Source organism: Zalophus californianus, chromosome 7, assembly GCF_009762305.2.
Source record: "Zalophus californianus isolate mZalCal1 chromosome 7, mZalCal1.pri.v2, whole genome shotgun sequence".
NCBI lineage: Eukaryota > Metazoa > Chordata > Mammalia > Carnivora > Otariidae > Zalophus > Zalophus californianus.
In genome coordinates this window covers 66519586-66524219 of record NC_045601.1, presented here as the reverse complement: position 1 = coordinate 66524219, position 4634 = coordinate 66519586, and the positions used below count along the sequence as shown (strand labels likewise).

The 4634-nt window shown below is 38.3% G+C and overlaps 1 pseudogene; it reads right to left on the bottom strand.

Annotated features, from left to right (window-relative positions):
- Positions 1-2213: 2213 nt before the first annotated feature.
- Positions 2214-2535, bottom strand: LOC113927444 (annotated as a pseudogene).
- Positions 2536-4634: the final 2099 nt, after the last annotated feature.

Below are 4634 nucleotides of genomic sequence, written 5' to 3'. Positions count from 1 at the left end.
CGTTGTTAACTCCTACAATTCTGTGAGTTGACTGGGTTCACCTTGGCAGTTTTCTGCTGTTCTACTTGGAATAATGGTGTGGCATTCAGATGTCAGCTGAGGATGAAGTCATCTGGACATTTGCCTGGGATGCTAAATGGCTGGGCCTCTCTCCATCTCAACATAGTCTCAAGGACTCTCACCATGTGGTCTTTTCACAGTCTCTTAATCAAAATAGCCAGACTCCTTACATAGTGGCTTAGGACTCCCAAAAGTGTAAAAGTAAAAGCTGTCAGGCTTTATTAGGGCATGGCCCAGAACTGAGATGGTGTTACTTTCTCCTTATTCTACCAGTTAAAGCAAGCCACAGGCCCACCAGAGGTTCAAGGGGTGGAGACAATAAAAGGGCATAAATACCAGGAGGTATGGTTTATTGTGGTCTGTCTTTGCTGTGCTCAAGAAGTATTGCTGTACTCAGAAGTACTGAACCAGGAGCAAATGATTTCTTTTCAGTTCTGCTCTTTTCACAAAACAAACCAATCTTCCAATGATGTCCCACTTCTTTACACGTGTTCTGGGTTGTTATGTGCTTCTACTCTTTGACTTCTTACTTTTCTAGTTTATAGTTGTTTAGATTGCCAGAACTAACCGCCAAGCCATGAATATTTACTAGGCAAGGTTTTTGTTTTTTTGTTTGTTTTGTTTTGTTTTCTTCTGCAAAATGTCTTTTAATATGGAGGATGCATTCCCCAAATATGGTATGTATGGTATATTTCTTTGGTATGAACAGTAATGATATAAGAGTCAAAAGCCTTAATGGCTGAAATCAGGTTGTTATTACATCACTTGCCTTGTACATAGTAAGTGATAAAACATACTTGTTGTACTGAAATAAATTCTGTAGTGAAATCCTGTGTCCCATGTTCCTACTAAGCCCAGTGAGAAACTGGGCCTAGACAAGATACTGCTTTCTCAATAATTTCATGCCTCCTACACATAGGCACAAAAGCCATATTTGTGTTATGAGCATTCCAGTCCTAGGCAACTTGGTGTGGAATCCCTGGAACGAGATCCTCCCTGAGCTTACAAATCTATCACTGAGAGCTTTGCTCCTGAATTTGCTTCCCTTCTTGTCCTTGGTCACTATCAGAATGAATATAGTAGTGAATATCCTAGAACTTCCATCCAACACATTCTATGCCTGAGAAAACTTTGTTAAATTTCATTTCCTGATGATTAGTTAATTAATGTACCAAAAAACTTCAAAAGAATAATCAGGTTAGATTTCAGTTGACAGTTTTTCCTAAGCCTTATGCTTGTAATCAACTATGATATTTAAAAGATACTTCCTGAACGGTTAATTTTACATGTCATTTTCAATCTCAAAATGCCACCCATAGGTTAAGAAGATTGGTGTGTGTTCCAGCTCGATTTCATCTGATGGCTAAATTTTCAGTATGCATCCAAGTTGAGTCCTGATCTGTGTTCTGTGGCTCCTTTGAACTCTATCGACTGGGTGCCTACCAGGAACTGAACTAGTAAATTCTCTGCTGAACTTATCTCAGTAGGATTTTTCTCTATTGAACATTTCACAGCAGCATAGCATCCAGTGTGTGGGTGTATTTCAGCAATTAGGAACTTAAGGTGTTTAATAATATGAGAAATAATTTTGAAGTCATGCTATCTTGGACTACAAGGTATCTGTGAGTTTTCTCCCTAAGAACTTTTCTATGAGTAGAAACAAGAGAAAGCAGACAACTATCTTTCAACTAAAAGAAAAGAACATAGTTACTGGGTTTATTCCTTTCCCACACTTCAGTGCAAGGTCATAGTTAATCTGCCACAGGCCTGTGTAAACCATCCCAATTCTTTTTCGAAAAGGCAAATGTAAACAGGGCAGAAACAAGAGTTCACAATTTATATTGGTTAGTGGATATGTATGACATGTTTCGCCACTTACAATATATTCATTTATAACCTTGAGGATCCATTTACTTAGCTGTGTAAACTAATCAGTGGGAAGTATTTTAGATACTTTAGCTAGGTACCAACTCCTATTATGCAGAACCTCGTAGTTGTAACATTTACCAGTGTCTAAAAATTTGTTCCTTAGGAGGAAAACACCAAAACAAGTCTGAAGAGCCTACTTAGATTATGTAATCTATATATACACATGCATGTCAACATATATATGTAGCTTCTCTATAATTTTTTTCCCCCCAGTTTGTTTGTGCTCAGGCTTTGACCGGGTACTTCCAGAGCCGGTACAGCCTCTCGTTCTGCTGCTGCTTCTTGGTCTTTAGCTCTTCCTCATGCTTGTTCTGCCCATGGTGCATGGCACGTGTCTTTCAGGGGCTTGTACTTCTTATCCTGGTAGAATTTCCTGCGTTTCTCTTTCTGCGTCTGGCTGATGACGGGGGCAACACGGGTGACGGATTTGCCAACATCTGGGATCTTGGAGAGCTTTGGGGACACGCAGTGGGGACAGCTCCACCTTCAGATTTTTCAGCTGGTGAAGCAGCTCCTCCTTCTTGCACGAAGGTCTCGAGCCTTCATCTTGACCCCCCTCTGCGCAATCCGCTGCTGCCGCCCTATAATTTTTAACTTTATTCATCTAGGGCCTTATTTTTGTAACTTTGCTGAGCGGTTTTGGCTCTTCCTTGCTAAGTTAATTTGATCTTCAAAGCTTCCCTGAGAGATTTGTCCTGTGCTTTGACTCTGACTAGGCTCCCTGACCACCTCAACTGATCATAAAAGAGGTCATTCTCTTTTTGTGTCAGCAAGATCCTGCATCTCTCCAACATTTCCCTAGTTAACTTTTCCTCTGTTAGCTCAACTCTATTTCTTTGTTTTAATAATTAAAAGAAGAAAGAAAGAAAACACATAAAGATGGAATGAAAATTATTTCTAATCAATATTAATTGTATTCTTAGAATGCTTCAGATTCACTCATCAAACTAATTTATTCTGTGTTAAGTTACATTACTGCAGACTAGTAATAGTGAAAAAATATTTGCATGATTAACTAAATTAAAAGAGAAAATAAGTGTCATATTCTTATAACCATATAGACCATTCTTTCTTTTTTTTAAGATTTTATTTATTTATTAGAGAGAAAGAGAAAGAGAGAGAGAGCGTGAGTAGGGGGAGGGGAGGAGGAAGAGGGAGAAGCAGGCTCCCAGCTGAGCCAGGAGCCCAATAGAACGTTCCTTCCAAGGCCCCTGAGATCATGAGCTGAGCCAAAGGCAGACACTTAACCCACTGAGCTGCCCAGATGCCCCAATATAGACAATTCTTATATAGTACTGTCTATATGCTAAGCACAGACCTATAGGCTTTATTTTTATTAAGTCATTTAATTCTCAAAATACCTTTCAGAATTTGAGTGTCCGAATTTTGGTGTCATTGTTGTTCTTTTCTGTGGTAATTGTTCTTGTTTTGCTTAATGTTGTCATTCGAGGTAAAACAAACAAAACAGATCATTTATAATGTTAGGGCAAGTAGCAAATACAGCGTGAAATGTCAAAAACTGGAAAACTTGGAAAACTAGGGCTTAACTCCTGGAATGGAGAAAACTGTTGGAAGACTGAGTCAAAATGCTGGTAGAGGTACGAGCTTTTAAGGGGAAATGAAAGATTTCTTCATCTGAAACTGGAAGAGAACAGAGAACAAAATAGATTTTGATGAACTGATAGCTATGAGAGTAAGAAAATTATTTTAGTTCAAATCACATGTCCTTAATTTTCTTGGAAGAACTGGAGGTAAATTTATGTTCCAAGCGGGGCTAGAGTATGACTTCTTACACAGTGGAACTTTAACTATATTCAGTATGAGCAGCCAGAGGAAGAAAGCCGCAACCCGCAGCACAGATACTCCATCACGGGAGAGCACAACTCCCAGCAATGTGTACCTTCCAATTAAAGGATTAGAAGGACCTCCTGAACTCAAAGGTACTCCTCCCCACAACCTGTCAACTAAGTTTTATTTTTGTAGTGCAGGGAATTGGGGATGCTTGAAGACAGAAACTAAAAATGATTTTTAGTCAATGAAATAAGTATTGAAAAGCTCTAGGTAAGTGATTCAGGCCTCATTATCTTTATGGGGGGGTACTTCATATTAGAATCCTAGCTAATTTTAAGAAATTAGATAAATCACATTTCTCTCAGAATTTTTACTTTTTGAACTATTCTGTTATTTAGTATTAGGATGCTAGATCTAAGATGGTTTATTATGTTTTTTTTTTTTCCCCTGTAAAATGTATCCCAGAATGAGATTCAGTTGAAAACTGAGATAGAAATCTGAAATGGTTCTTTCCGACTTACTAACGAATAATAATCAGAATCTATGATTCATTCAATGAAATTTCCCACCAAACAAAATTCTGACTTTTGTGTAAGTCTTTCTTCTATTTTGTAACTAATACAGTATCTACATGACCTCTGGTGCTTAAAAATCCTTGTGTGGTTCTCTATAATTTCCTTGGACCCTTAAGAAATGGGTACATGACACAGCTATTCCCGGGAAAGCTGACCCAGCCAGTGTGGAGGCAGGCTTGATAACTTATTTCTCCAAGGACTAGATTCTAAATATAAATTTCTAGGACCTTTATGATTTTCATCATAGCAGCCAATTTATATGCTTGTATTAATTTGCGA